General features: G+C 46.8%; 1 protein-coding gene across 3 annotated transcripts in view; it reads left to right on the top strand.

Annotated features, from left to right (window-relative positions):
- The first annotated feature begins 462 nt into the window (after positions 1-462).
- The window catches only part of SLCO2B1 (solute carrier organic anion transporter family member 2B1), a 141,827-nt gene continuing 125,614 nt past the window's right edge, over positions 463-16,675 (top strand). For all 3 annotated transcript variants that reach the window (XM_088472473.1, XM_088472471.1, XM_088472474.1), the window contains exon 1: positions 463-549. The gene's annotated coding sequence lies outside the window, so the exon portion shown is untranslated. The remainder of the gene's footprint in view (positions 550-16,675) is intronic.

Raw genomic sequence — 16,675 nt, 5'->3', positions numbered from 1 at the left:
ATACTGAGCTACAAGGAGAAGAGCAATAAAGACATCAGATATAAAAACGTGTAAACTTTAGGTTTTCATTCTTGCAGAACACAGTTTACAGCTCCGATTTCAATAATAGTTATATTGTATGTCATGACAATGGTATGTACTAATGTAAAACATACAGAATGCCCGCAGTATAATGGCAGGAGCCTATGTATCAGGATACAGCAGAACTGCCAGATGTACATCGCTGCCCAATATACATCCTGTAATTCCGGAAGACAGTCTGTCATTGATAAGTGTCAGCAAAATAAATGGGAAATAAGTGAAAAAAGTTCTATTTTGTAACTTCTAAATCAAGAAGTGAGCGTGTGGGCTGTGCCTCTTTCGGCTTCTGACTCTCTTATTGATGTCATTTATTAGGAAGAAAACAGGAACATCCAGCTGCCCATGTGGAGAGCGGAGAATGTCCTCAGTTATTGGGAAAGCAGGACACATTGCCGGTGTGTGACTGACAGGATCATTCTCCAATACCTTCCCTGTCTGCAGCTTTCCATGTAGACTACACAAAGATTGGTGAGTGTTCATGCTATTATTCTTCTATCTTCAGCTTTGTTTGTGGTGTTCTCCAGTGTTCCTTCTCCAATAATTCAATCAATCATTGGGTGTGAGAGAGAGTGAGCGAGGATGTCCAGAGGTGACATTGCTGTCAACAATTATCTGCAGAAACAGGCACAATCAGCCTTGTACAAGATACTTCAGTATGGGGTCTATGTACTAAGTTTTGTTGAGAGATAATGTGGTAAGAGATAAAGTACAAACTAATCAGCTCCTGACTGTCATTATTCAAATGCAGCCTGTAACATGACAGGAGCTGATTGGTTGGTACTTTATATTTCTCCACTTTTTCTCTCTGCAAGACTTTATCTTCCCCTGTGTGAAAGTGATATCCCGCTTGTCTCTAGAGAGTCTGATTTATCCACCAGTAAACAAGGCAACGTTCACCCAGTGCTATGTGGATGGTATGGATGATAGGAGTCTTGCATCTCTTTTCAGTGTATATTACTCCAATATACAAATTAACCCTTACCTGGCAGTAGCCTTGCACCTAGGGAAACCCTACAGCATCTTCTCACAGCATCAGCCTGCCACACAAAACTAAACAGACGGTTACTAGCGCTCAAGTATAATGTTTAAAAATATTATTTAAACACTTAGGGGTCTATTTACTAAGCAGTGTTAGGAGACAGAGTGAAAAGTGATAAGGTGCCAGCCAATCAGCTCCCAACTGTCATTTTGCAAACACAGCCTGTGAGATGACAGTTAGGAGCTGATTGGCTGGCACCTTATCACTTTTCACTCTGTCTCCTAACACTGCTTAGTAAATAGACCCACAATCTATTAGCACAAATATAATCATTTAATTTAATGTCCATGGGAAAACCATAATAAATAGCATCCAAAGTGAAAACACCGAATCAATAAATCCTCTCACTGTTATGTAGTCCAGTCCTGAGGTGCCTCGGGACACTTGCAGGGGTGCCTCAGGTTGGTGGTCCAGCACAAAATAAAATAATTTATGGTCAAGGTACAGTAATGTAAATGTGTGGACAAACATAAGCTCAAATCTGTCCACCACCACATAACTGACCCTAAGGGTGACAGAGAAGCACAATTTACTTCACATTACTACAGCTTTTTCTGAAATTTCTCAATAAGAAACTTTCGGCTTTGGGTGCTGTGAAAACACTGCTGATACTCTAGGGCGCCGTGATTCCAAAACAGTTTGTGAACCACTCATGTAGTCCTTTGGGAGGTTTCACACCAGACAGAAATAAATGTTTCTCCTGCAAGAACTAATTTATATAAATAAGTGTCCTTTATTCTCATGCAAAAGTATCCAGTATCGCTAGGACCCTATTCCAGCTTGGAGCCGTATTCAATTAGAGCGGACCCGCGATACTTTTCTGCCTCCCGGACTTTTCGCCTGACATCGCGTGTTTTGTAGGCGGAAAAGTATAGCGCGCGTGCCCGCTCTACTCCGTATTCAATATGAAAGTACGCGAAAACGGGACCCAGCGAAACTTGAACAGGCGGAAAGTACTGTCAGATTTGGGGAAATCAGCCTGACACCCCCAAAAGAAGCTCTGACATGGGGGTTCCCTATGGTACCCCCCGATTTGGCTTACTGAAGGTATTTGGTGTTTTAAACGGGCTCAATAGCTGCTAAATAGCGTTTTTCTATACCTGATGCAGAATAGTATTCAGGAGTATTTTTTGCATAAAATAACTTATCCCAGCAAATTTGGGGTACTTGAAAATGGGGGTCAGCATATTTAAAAGTTGCTAATGTGAAGTTGAAAAAATCGTGAAAAATCCACCTTCCGCAAGCACCTGCAATCAAAAAATACTTGGGGCATATGGGGACCCCTCCCAGAGTCAAGTTCGCTAGTTGTTATCTTTGGGCTATTCTATGTGATGTGAATAGCGCCGGGAGATAGCTCCCGGAGCTATTCAATTGTGCGCGGTGTTTAGTCGGAGAATGCCCGTTCTCGCGACTAAACACCCTGTTTAAGGTGCGATAACGGGCATTCTCCGACCTAACTTCCCGGCGCGATGCTGTTTTCCCGATGCTAAGGGCAGAAAACAGCCTCGCGCCGGGACTTTTGTCGGATTTCTGCTCTCATCCCGGGGGATGCGGAAAGAAATCCTAGTCAGACTTGGCAGCGCGGTGTATTGAATAGCTCAGGGAGCTCACTCCCGGCGCTATTCACATCGCATAGAATAGAATCGTGCCCTTTGTCCCCGAACATTTGTTTTTTATGCCCCCAAATTCAAAATAATTTTTTGGGGTGTTCTTAAGTGTTATTTTTGTTTTTCATTGACACAGATTACCTTTGGGGGACTGTCTGAAGGCTGCAGGGGGTTCCCGCAACGTTTCACCCCAAAACCCCAATTCTGCACCTCCGCTGCCCATTCATAGGCAAAACTTTTCCGCCTATTACATCACATTGACTTTCCGCCTAGGTGGAAAGACTTTCAAAGGGAATGCGGAGTAAAGTCAAAACAGGTGAAAATTACGTCATCGGTGAAAAGTTGCCGCCAAAAACACACAGAAACGGCTTTTCGCCTCAAATTGAATACAGGTCTCAATCAGATTTCAGTTGCTGGAAATGAAGCGGCTTTCTCCAGAGGGACAGAAGGGCCTATTTACCAAGCTGTGAATGGGAAAAAGTGAACAGAGATAAAGGGTGGAATTAAATTGATTACGCGGTCCGGATCTCCCGTCTAAAGTGACAGGAGATCGCGGGCCGCTATTCAATTGCTGCCATTTTTCGCGCTGATCGCGCCCATAGAGGTCAGGTTTAGCCACGTAAAGCAGCTAAACCCGACCAAAGTGCTGGGCGCGATCGCAAAAATTGATGTTTAGGCGCCCAAACATGTCACTTTTCGCACATTTCAGCTCTCATCCCCCAGGGGCTGCGAGCTGAAATGTAGCGCTTGGCTGCTGATCGCGCCCGACAGGAGCAAGAATTGAATAGCTCCGTCGGGCGCGATAGGGGATGAAAACAATTGAATTCCACCCAAACAGAGATAAACAGAGATAAGGGGGTCTATTTACTATACAGTGTTAGGAGACAGAGTGAAAAGTGATAAGGTGCCAGCCAATCAGCTCCCAACTGTCATTTTTCAAACACAGCCTGTGAGATGGCAGTTAGGAGCTGATTGGCTGGTACCTCATCACTTTCTAATCACTTTTCACTCTGTCTCCTAACACTGCTTAGTAAATAGACTCCAAAGTACCAGCCCATTAGCTCCTAACTGCCATGTCACAGTGTGTAAAAATTGACTGTTAGGAGCTGGTTGCTTGGTACTTTATCTCCATTCACTTTATCTCCATCTAAGGCTTAGTAAATAGAACCCATAGACCTGTTTCGCCTCATAAACCAACAAAATTTTTAAGCACCCGTTGGAAATACAGAGTCCAATATCTACAATCCCAGTACAAGTGATGTCACCAGTTGACATGAGATTATAGCACTAGACACCTTGCAGTGTAGGGTACTAAGTGTCACTTGTTAGTGTAATTGTTGCACAATATTGCACATGCAGGTTAGGCTGGTACTTGTAGTTCCCCAGCTGTAACAGCTGACAGTTTAAACACAATTCACTAGTTAAGAAAAGGTTGCCAACTGAGGTTACACAGGGTTAAGAGTTTATCAGATACCAGAAAACAATACTAGCCAGGTAATGCAGTGGTTAAGCAGGTATAGATTTAGCATTAAATCAGCTAATACATTTGAAAAATACAGTGAGCAATAAACAGCATTACAGAATACTATGACAGACGAAGGACCACGGCGGGTCACTACCAATCAATTAATTAACACCAATGGTCAACCGCAAATAGAGAAAAATACATTTCAATGGCATGACATTTAGTTTGAGGATAAACATAGGACATATTGTACATCACCCACAGCTGCATCCCAAATGAGCGGACGCAGTAACACAAGTCAGGTCCCCTCCCAGTATGAACTGGAAGTTCACAGGAAGAATAACAACACCCCCAAATCAGCCATAGATTTGTACAGAGAGAGATGAGGAGTCCTATTGCTTCTTCTACACCCAGTTGGGTGGGAGACTAACCCCCGGTCCCAGCTTTTACACAAAACCTAGTCTCCCAGCCTAATCATGGTTAGCCACAAGGTAAAGGATAATGCAATAGACCCAGGGGACCTAGATAGGATAGGTGTACAGAGCGGCAGGGCCTTAATGGAGGGAAGATCGGAGCTATGGAGGGACAGAGTATAGGGAGGTTCTGGTATGATCTCACCCCTGGCAGTAGCTATTCAGCCTCCTCCGATGTCCAGGGCAACTCCGGGATGCACAGCACCGCACCAGAGCTCCCAGCTGCAGACCTCCGGCAGGTATTTTACAAAGAGCAACAGGTGCAAAATCCCTTTCCACAGGGGCTCTGTCCAGCAAATATACACAGCAGCAGGAGGGGTCCTGAGGCACTCTTCCTCTGGGGCTGTCTTTTCTTCTGCCCTTGCAGGTGCCAGCAGGGTTTTCGTCACTGGCGGGACCTTTTCCTCAGCTGGGGCTTCATCCGCAACGATGGAGCAATGAGACCTCCTTCCCAGGCTGCTCCTCTTCCTCCCCGCCGTATGCAGACTTCGACAGGCGGCGCCTCCTGATAACAGGCACTTAGGAAGGCAGTCCTTTATTCAGAGGGGGCTTCTTTCAAAGCAGGGTCCTCTATGCATGTCCCGAGGCAAGCTTCCTCCAGGGACTTGCATCCAGCATCAGAGCACCTCTCCTGGCAAATGCCGTCCCAGGTCCGTTCGCCAGGACCTTCCGTTCCCAGCAGCACTTTGCGGGAGATGTCCCCTCAAGGTCAGCGGGCACCTGGGCTGCAGACAGCGGGCTTTCACTTTGTGGAACACAGAGGTGGAAACACTGGGGACTGTACACAGCAGGTAAGGGAAGGCTTAACAGATGGAAGCAGGAGGCAAACTTTGGACAGGTAGCCTTCCGGGTTAATGTGAAGTCGGGTAATTGTAATCCAGGGCAAACATAGGGGATACCGCACCCCTATTTTTACAGATCCAAGGGCCCTCCACAGCAACTCCTTACAGACAGCACACCAGGTGCAATATTTGTAATCCAGGGTAACACAGGGGAATACTCTCCCCTATTGTATGACCAGACTCTGGGCACTCCACAGACAAAATCCTCCCTGACTCAGCACTGACAGCCCTGGGGAGGGTATTTTATAAACTCTTCCATACTCTCCTCCCTGTCAGTCCGGCATCTATGAGTGGACAGGTGGGACCCAGCAACAGGCCACCTACAGGGATCTCTGCCTGGACACCTAGGCTACCAATCAATGGGGCAGGATTTTCCCTCCAAAAATGGGTCAATGACCAAGGGGCATTTTCTACCTCCTTGTTTGCACATGCTCAGTTTGGTCCGAGGGAGTAGGGTCAGCAAAAGTTCACTGTATTATCCTATGGGGCCACTGGTGCTGTATGAACTTCTAAATAAAAAACTGACAGGGACTAGCAGGGTAACTATATCCCCTAACTAGATAAAGGGTTAACCCCATAACTATGGGTGTACCACACAAGCTTCAGGAGCAGAACACTGGCAGCAGTGATGCTAGATACCAGTGACGAGCGGTGAGGTGAATGGCTGGGGAGGTACACATGGATATAGGTCTGAGTGCTGGGAGCCTGTCTCATCCCCTACTCACTGTAATTCTCCCCTCACTACGCTAAGCTTCAGTGTTCATTGATTCTCCTAACTGTAACACTGTATCTTCCTTACTGCTGCTGACTGAGCTCTGATCTCTAAACACTGCAGTGGACTTCCTGGTCACGTGACACATTAAATGTGTCCATCAGTGCTCAAGGCATGCCCCCCATACTCAGAGGCATGCCTCTATTAGCTCTCTTTCTGTACATCTTACTGCCTTGGGTGTGTCCCCACCCCCAGCTCTGCAAGCAATGTCTGACTATACAGAAGCGAGGCTGAGCTGTTGCTGCCTCATCTCTAGTATCCCTGCAGTCCCAGGGAGCTCCACAATGCTGGCGAGTGTTAACTATAAAAATGATTACAATAAACAAAGAAAAAGTTTTTGTTATAAATATCTTCTTTGTATTATTCTAATCATTTTGATATGAAATCTCAGGAGTATGACAGGCTCTGCCTTCCCTGTCTACCCTGACTGCACTTCCTTGCTGGGTACCGTTGTAACCACACTGGTAGTTGAGATGTCGGACCAGCTGGGGAGAGGAGCTCACTAACGCGTATCGTCCACGTGACTGGACTTTCTCAAAGTCTAGCTGAGAATAACTATTAATATTTGCATTCTACCAAAGTGAATTACTTATTGTCTCTCACGCACAGTAAGAGTTATGTTTCGGTACCATACTGTAATGTGGGGTCAGTATTTGTTAACATTTATTATGGAGAAAAAGTTTTAAAAATTGTCAAAATTAGAATTTTTTTTTGTTATTTTTCCCATTAACTAATTTCCCAAAATTGGGTCAACCCACACAATATGCCCCATTGTATAATATGCAAATTCTAGCATTGTTATGTGTTAGTCTGTTTTATTTAATAATTGATAAAAAAAAAAATGTTCATATGTTACTTCATGCATTATATTAGTTCCATCCCAACTATTAGTATATATTTTTTCTCTGGTACTTTTTTTTGGCATAGCATACTGTGGCCCCCATTTAATGAGTTTTATCACCAAAACGAGTGATACATTTCACTGTGTATAATAAATGGTGCTCCAGCCAATCAGCTCCCAACTGTCAACTGTTAGAAAAATGATAGTTAGGAGCTGATTGGCTGGAGCACCATTTATCATACACAGTGAAATGTATCACTCGTTTTGGTGATAAAACTTGTTAGTAAATGAGGCCCTGTATATTAGCCGGCAATACCATAGACTTTAATGTCACATGCTTCACCACTAGGGGCACTGTGACAGTGATATCTAGACAAAATGAGGCAGTGAGTATGGGGTGGTCTTTAGCTGATGCTTAAAGGAGACTGGTGCCTCCTTGACAAAGAGCTATAATTATATATATGACAGATCAGCCAACAAAAACGAACATGAGAAAAACCATAAGGCGCAAAACACAAAATTTGGTCATTTTAATCAATACGATTCCTGCACAAAAATATACAAATGAACTAAAATTTCTAAAAGTTCTTTGTAAGAACATTGTATTTGTCTGCTTGTTCCAAGTTGGTGCAAACACTGCTTTTTTATTTTCATGAAAACGTCATAATTGTGTACTGGAGACTCCTAGATATAACCTGCACTTTGCTTCACCTCGATCCATCAAGTAAAAGCTGAACAAATAACAATAGCAAAATGAATTGATATCATCATTGTAAGAGATAGGTGTGGCACCATGGGCCCGGCTGGTAAGGGGTTGGAGGACAGGCGATTTGCGCCCATGGTCACATGAATAGGATAGGCTACATAGCAGTCTGTGCACAGGGCACACAGTGACTTTGGTGAGATAGGTGTGGCACCATGTGTGTGGCCGGTAAGGGGTGGGTGGAGAGGTGCTTTGGGCCCGTGGTTACATGAATAGGATAGGCTACATAGCAGTCTGTACACAGGGCACACAGTGACATTGGTGAGATAGTTGTGTGTGGCTGGTAAGGGGTGGGGGGCATACTTGCCGACAAGCTGGCTGCCTCTTCTGGGAGGAGGCAGCCAGCTCGGCACTGCAGTGGGGGGGAAAGGGGGCGTGACCCATTTTGGGGGCGGAACAGGGGGGCGTGGCTGCATTGTCGTGTCATCGCGGCTCGGCCCTTGCTTCACAACGCATATATTAATGGCGTTGTGCAGCCGGGGGCGGGGCCATGATGACGCAATTCAGCGCAAATTGCGTCATCAGCTCCCATGACCCAACAACTTTGACTGGGTAAGTGGCGACACCGACGGGGGGGGAGCGGACACAAGCGCCGTCCGGGAGACTTGCCCCCTCTTCCGGGGGGGGTCGGGAGCGACACCAGATTTTCGGGAGGCTCCCGGCCATTTCGGGAGTGTAGGCAGGAATGGTGGGGGGAGAGGGGCTTTGGGCCCGCGGTCACATGAATAGGATAGGCTACATAGCAGCCTGTGCACAGGGCACACAGTGACATTGGTGAGATAGGTGTGGCACTATGGGCGCGGCTGGTAAGGGGTTGGAGGACAGGCAATTTGCGCCCGTGGTCACATGAATAGGATAGGCTACATAGCAGTCTGTGCACAGGACACACAGTGACATTGGTGAGATAGGTGTGGCACTATGGGCGCGGCAGGTAAGGGGTTGGAGGACAGGCGATTTGCGCCTGTGGTCACATGAATAGGATAGGTTACATAGCAGTCTGTGCACAGGGCACACAGTGACTTTGGTGAGATAGGTGTGGCACCATGTGTGTGGCCGGTAAGGGGTGGGTGGAGAGGTGCTTTGGGCCCGTGGTTACATGAATAGGATAGGCTACATAGCAGTCTGTACACAGGGCACACAGTGACATTGGTGAGATAGTTGTGTGTGGCTGGTAAGGGGTGGGGGGCATACTTGCCGACAAGCTGGCTGCCTCTTCTGGGAGGAGGCAGCCAGCTCGGCACTGCAGTGGGGGGGAAAGGGGGCGTGACCCATTTTGGGGGCGGAACAGGGGGGCGTGGCTGCATTGTCGTGTCATCGCGGCTTGGCCCTTGCTTCACAACGCATATATTAATGGCGTTGTGCAGCCGGGGGCAGGGCCATGATGACGCAATTCAGCGCAAATTGCGTCATCAGCTCCCATGACCCAACAACTTTGACTGGGTAAGTGGCGACACCGACGGGGGGGGAGCGGACACAAGCGCCGTCCGGGAGACTTGCCCCCTCTTCCGGGGGGGTCGGGAGTGACACCAGATTTTCGGGAGGCTCCCGGCCATTTCGGGAGTGTAGGCAGGAATGGTGGGGGGAGAGGGGCTTTGGGCCCGCGGTCACATGAATAGGATAGGCTACATAGCAGCCTGTGCACAGGGCACACAGTGACATTGGTGAGATAGGTGTGGCACTATGGGCGCGGCTGGTAAGGGGTTGGAGGACAGGCGATTTGCGCCCGTGGTCACATGAATAGGATAGGCTACATAGCAGTCTGTGCACAGGACACACAGTGACATTGGTGAGATAGGTGTGGCACTATGGGCGCGGCAGGTAAGGGGTTGGAGGACAGGCGATTTGCGCCTGTGGTCACATGAATAGGATAGGTTACATAGCAGTCTGTGCACAGGGCACACAGTGACTTTGGTGAGATAGGTGTGGCACCATGTGTGTGGCCGGTAAGGGGTGGGTGGAGAGGTGCTTTGGGCCCGTGGTTACATGAATAGGATAGGCTACATAGCAGTCTGTACACAGGGCACACAGTGACATTGGTGAGATAGTTGTGTGTGGCTGGTAAGGGGTGGGGGGCATACTTGCCGACAAGCTGGCTGCCTCTTCTGGGAGGAGGCAGCCAGCTCGGCACTGCAGTGGGGGGGAAAGGGGGCGTGACCCATTTTGGGGGCGGAACAGGGGGGCGTGGCTGCATTGTCGTGTCATCGCGGCTCGGCCCTTGCTTCACAACGCATATATTAATGGCGTTGTGCAGCCGGGGGCGGGGCCATGATGACGCAATTCAGCGCAAATTGCGTCATCAGCTCCCATGACCCAACAACTTTGACTGGGTAAGTGGCGACACCGACGGGGGGGGAGCGGACACAAGCGCCGTCCGGGAGACTTGCCCCCTCTTCCGGGGGGGGTCGGGAGCGACACCAGATTTTCGGGAGGCTCCCGGCCATTTCGGGAGTGTAGGCAGGAATGGTGGGGGGAGAGGGGCTTTGGGCCCGCGGTCACATGAATAGGATAGGCTACATAGCAGCCTGTGCACAGGGCACACAGTGACATTGGTGAGATAGGTGTGGCACTATGGGCGCGGCTGGAAAGGGGTTGGAGGACAGGCGATTTGCGCCCGTGGTCACATGAATAGGATAGGCTACATAGCAGTCTGTGCACAGGGCACACAGTGACTTTGGTGAGATAGGTGTGGCACCATGTGTGTGGCCGGTAAGGGGTGGGTGGAGAGGTGCTTTGGGCCCGTGGTTACATGAATAGGATAGGCTACATAGCAGTCTGTACACAGGGCACACAGTGACATTGGTGAGATAGTTGTGTGTGGCTGGTAAGGGGTGGGGGGCATACTTGCCGACAAGCTGGCTGCCTCTTCTGGGAGGAGGCAGCCAGCTCGGCACTGCAGTGGGGGGGAAAGGGGGCGTGACCCATTTTGGGGGCGGAACAGGGGGGCGTGGCTGCATTGTCGTGTCATCGCGGCTCGGCCCTTGCTTCACAACGCATATATTAATGGCGTTGTGCAGCCGGGGGCGGGGCCATGATGACGCAATTCAGCGCAAATTGCGTCATCAGCTCCCATGACCCAACAACTTTGACTGGGTAAGTGGCGACACCGACGGGGGGGGAGCGGACACAAGCGCCGTCCGGGAGACTTGCCCCCTCTTCCGGGGGGGTCGGGAGCGACACCAGATTTTCGGGAGGCTCCCGGCCATTTCGGGAGTGTAGGCAGGAATGGTGGGGGGAGAGGGGCTTTGGGCCCGCGGTCACATGAATAGGATAGGCTACATAGCAGCCTGTGCACAGGGCACACAGTGACATTGGTGAGATAGGTGTGGCACTATGGGCGCGGCTGGTAAGGGGTTGGAGGACAGGCGATTTGCGCCCGTGGTCACATGAATAGGATAGGCTACATAGCAGTCTGTGCACAGGACACACAGTGACATTGGTGAGATAGGTGTGGCACTATGGGCGCGGCAGGTAAGGGGTTGGAGGACAGGCGATTTGCGCCTGTGGTCACATGAATAGGATAGGTTACATAGCAGTCTGTGCACAGGGCACACAGTGACTTTGGTGAGATAGGTGTGGCACCATGTGTGTGGCCGGTAAGGGGTGGGTGGAGAGGTGCTTTGGGCCCGTGGTTACATGAATAGGATAGGCTACATAGCAGTCTGTACACAGGGCACACAGTGACATTGGTGAGATAGTTGTGTGTGGCTGGTAAGGGGTGGGGGGCATACTTGCCGACAAGCTGGCTGCCTCTTCTGGGAGGAGGCAGCCAGCTCGGCACTGCAGTGGGGGGGAAAGGGGGCGTGACCCATTTTGGGGGCGGAACAGGGGGGCGTGGCTGCATTGTCGTGTCATCGCGGCTCGGCCCTTGCTTCACAACGCATATATTAATGGCGTTGTGCAGCCGGGGGCGGGGCCATGATGACGCAATTCAGCGCAAATTGCGTCATCAGCTCCCATGACCCAACAACTTTGACTGGGTAAGTGGCGACACCGACGGGGGGGGGAGCGGACACAAGCGCCGTCCGGGAGACTTGCCCCCTCTTCCGGGGGGGGTCGGGAGCGACACCAGATTTTCGGGAGGCTCCCGGCCATTTCGGGAGTGTAGGCAGGAATGGTGGGGGGAGAGGGGCTTTGGGCCCGCGGTCACATGAATAGGATAGGCTACATAGCAGCCTGTGCACAGGGCACACAGTGACATTGGTGAGATAGGTGTGGCACTATGGGCGCGGCTGGTAAGGGGTTGGAGGACATGCGATTTGCGCCCGTGGTCACATGAATAGGATAGGCTACATAGCAGTCTGTGCACAGGACACACAGTGACATTGGTGAGATAGGTGTGGTACCATGTGTGGTCAGTAAGGGTTGGGGGGAGAGGTGCTTTGGGCCCGTAGTCACATGAATAGGATAGGCTACATAGCAGTCTGTGCACAGGGCACACAGTGACATTGGTGAGATAGGTGTGGCACCATGTGTGCAGTCAGTAAGGAGTGGGGGGAGAGGTGCTTTGGGCCTGTGGTCAGGTGAATAGGAGAGGTTACATAGCAGTCTGTGCACAGGTCAGACAGTGACAGTGGTGTGAGCGGTGGGTGAATAGGAGAGGTTACATATCAGTCTGTGCACAGGGCACACAGTGACATTGGTGTGAGTGGTGGGTGAATAGGAGAGGTTACATAGCAGTCTGTGCACAGGTCACACAGTGACATTGGTGTGAGTGATGGGTGAATAGCATAGGGTACATAGCAGTCTGTGCACAGGGCACACAGTGACATTGGTGTGAGTGATGGGTGAATAGGAGAAGTTACATAGCAGTCTGTACACAGGGCACACAGTGACATAGGTGTGAGTGGTGGGTGAATAGGATAGGTTACATAGCAGTCTGTGCACAGGGCACACAGTGACATTGGTGTGAGAGGTGGGTGAATAGAATAGGTTACATAGCTCTCTGTGCACAGGGCACACAGTGACATTGGTGTGAGAGGTGAGTGAATAGGAGAGGTTACATAGTAGTATGTGCACAGGGCACACAGTGACATTGGTGTGAGTGGTGGGTGAATAGGAGAGGTTACATAGCAGTCTGTGCACAGGACACACAGTGACATAGGTGTGAGTGGTGGATGAATAGGAGAGGTTACATAGCAGTCTGTGCACAGGGCACACAGTGACATAGGTGTGAGAGGTGGGTGAATAGGAGAAGTTACAAAGCAGTATGTGCACACGGCACACAGTGACATTGGTGTGAGTGGTGGGTGAATAGGAGAGGTTACATAGCAGTCTGTGCACAGGGCACACAGTGACATAGGTGTGAGAGGTGGGTGAATAGGTTAGGTTACATAGCAGTCTGTGCACAGGGCACACAGTGTCATTGGTGTGAGTGGTGGGTGAATAGGAGAGGCTACATAGCAGTATGTGCACAGGGCACACAGTGACATTGGTGTGAGAGGTGGGTGAATAGGAGAGGTTACATAGCTGTCTGTGCACAGGGCACACAGTGACATAGGTGTGAGAGGTGGGTGAATAGGAGAAGTTACATAGCAGTCTGTGCACAGGGCACACAGTGACATAGGTGTGAGTGGTGGGTGAATAGGAAAAGTTACATAGCAGTAAAAAAACACAGTGAACAGCGCTGGGCAGTAGTAAATAATTTATTATTCAAAAAAGTCACTATTAAGCAACATATAATAAAATCTTAATATCATGCAATAACATGTGCACTGAATGAAATAAAATAATGGCTAGACCAGATGATATTAATACAACACCTTAAATGATAATAAAACATAATTAAGCACCATAGTAGCATGCAATGAGGTGTTAATAAAATGCATATGATTAGCTGCAAAGCATTTCATACATCCAGCTAGTCCAGCGTTAATAGAGCAAGTTAAGGATGTTAGTAATAATCTGAATTCCAGATGGATATTAGTAGTTAGTAGAACACAACCAGCTTGTGGAGATAACATGCAGTGATGAATAATGACACCTGTATGGAAATACAGCTGTGAGCCGGCATCCCAGCAAACACAGCTCTGTGACAACTTGCCTGCCTCTTAAGAGATCCAAATGATGGGCGGTGGCTGAGCCGCGTGGAAAGGCGGCGAGCCACCCCGCTAACACCGGAGTCAAGCAGGTGGTGGCTGTAGAGAGGATGAAGATGTCGGCGTCTGTGCCTGCAAAAGTCCCGGCAGAGAACTGCTCCGAATGGAATGAGCAGTGACGCTGTCTCACTCAGGTCCGGTGGGAGGGTGGCCGGAGAGAGGAAGTGCAGACAGCGTGTGGGTCTGTGGAAATCCGGACAGGTTGGATGCAGCAGCGTGAGCGCCTGTTTCCTTTAGGTGGCTGGTGTGCTGGAATGCAGATAGGCTGGCAGCGGCTGAAGCACCTTATCGGTGCTCTCTAGATCTGGGAAGCACAGGAATTCACCTGACGCGTTTCTCGGCCAATGAGAAAGGCCGTTTCATCAGAGGTAACTGGTGTGCTGACACACACTCTATTTATACTAACAATGGTTAGTTAAACATTAGCACATGAGATAATTAAACCATTTCAATTAACCATTTATGTTCCTGATGGGACAGATAAAAAAATATAATGATGAAAAGGAGTTCTCTACATATCTATGATAGAGAGTTATTCAGATGTATACAGTGATAAATCTATAATGTACTAAAAGATAACTATATCTATATATAGGAGTATATGAACTGGACATACATATATTGACAGGATTCAGGTATACATATTATTCAATCGATATGATTATCAGAATAAAGTAAAAATAAAATAAAAATAAACATAAAAATAAATAAAAATTAAAAATATAAAATATGAATATATATAAGAGGATAAACCTATATATATATATATAATATTAATAATAACAAATAATTTTTTTAATACCAATACTATACTAATAGTGATGTGTAAGATCAAATGCATAATAAAACAACTAATAATAATATGCAGTGAACAACTGATCAAAATATTACGATAGACAAATAGACATCTAAATCAAATAGAAAATCTTTAAACTAAACTAAATAATAACAATAAACATAAAAGAAGAAAATGGGTATAATATAAATAATAGTACAGGTTGAGTCTCCCATATCCAAAATGCTTGGGACCAGGGGTATTTTGGATAATGGAATATTCTGTATATTGGAATAATTGCATATCATAATGAAATATCTTGGGAATGGGACCCCAATATACACACAGAATGCATTTATGTGTTATATACACCTTATACACACAGCCTGCAGCTCATTATATACAATATTTTCAATAATTTTGTGTCTCAAGCAAAGTTTGTGTACCTACATGAAATAAATTTATGTTTCATTTACACCCTATACACACAGCCTGAAGGTAATTTTATACCATATTTTTAATAATTTGTGCCTTAGATAAAGTTTGTGTACATTGAACCATCAAAAATCAAAGGTTTTATTATCTCAGTCATGCCAAAATTATTCCGTATTTTGGAATATTCCGTATTTCGGAAAATTTGGATATGGGAGACTCAACCTGTATTATTAAATAATAATGATGATAATTTTGATAATAATACTAGTATTAATAATATATAATATATTAGTATCAAGAATGCTTCGATCATATATGTAAGAAGGATGATTGTATATATAATACTCCATACATATGTGTAGATACTGCTGGGGACCTAATAGCAAAACACTGATAAAAACGAATAGATCACTCACATAAGGACCTTAAACAGAAGATATATATTTATCACAAGACTAGAAGAGTTCTGTCCGTGTTAGAACTAGGATGTGACCTATGGAGACCCAAAGTATCACTAACTAGTCTCACACTTAACAGGATCTAATATAAACAATGCGTAGAATCTAGATGGACTAGAAATGATTCAGTTCTACTGTGTCATTCAAACCGAAAGGCATCAAAGTATCTAACTGAAATATCCAGAAGGCTTCTCTTCTACATAACTTTAGAAACCTATCACCTCCTCTTGATGTATTGGGAATCTGTTCTAAGGCCATGACTGAAAGACCTTTAAGATCTCCTTTGAGGCAAAAAACTGCATGTCGAGATAGACTATGAGTTTTAGTGCCATTAAGTATATTCCGTCTATGCTCTGCAAATCTCACATGTAGGGGACGAGTGGTTCTACCCACATATTGGATACCACACTTGCATTGAATAACATAAATAACAAATGTAGATTTACAGTTCATAAAATTTGAAATATTATACTTTTTCTTATTATGAAAAGAAACTACTTCTGTCGCCTTATTCTTACAAAAATTGCAGGTTATGCACCTCATCCCACTACATTTGAAGAAACCAGATGGTTTCGGGGCTAACCAGGAGATCGTACTGAAATTTGGGTCTTTGTCATGGCCTCTAAATAAACTGGGAGCTAAAGATTGTTTGAGATTAGATGCCTTTCTGAATACAACCCTTTGTTGGTCGTCGAGAACAGAGCTCAAAATCCTATCTGCTCTTAAAAGTGAAGTATTTTTAGAAATAATCCTTTTTATCGCATAAGCTGATGTATTATATTGTGTAATAAAAGGAATCCTTTCTTTCAAATCTTTCTTCTCTGAAGTTGATTTCAAATATTTGGATTTATGACCAAGTAATAAAGTCCTATCTAGATCAGTGACTTCCTTTAGTACTTTGTCAAGTAGACCATGTGGATAGCAGTCAGTGCACAGGGCACACAGTGACATTGGTGTGAGAGGTGGGTGAATAGGATAGGTTACATAACAGTCTGTGCACAGGACACACAGTGACATTGGGGAGATAGG

The sequence above is a fragment of the Taudactylus pleione genome, unplaced genomic scaffold (assembly GCF_031769625.1).
Source record: "Taudactylus pleione unplaced genomic scaffold, aTauple2 ptg000124l, whole genome shotgun sequence".
Taxonomy (NCBI): Eukaryota; Metazoa; Chordata; class Amphibia; order Anura; family Myobatrachidae; genus Taudactylus; species Taudactylus pleione.
This window is presented reverse-complemented; position numbering and strand designations above follow the sequence as displayed.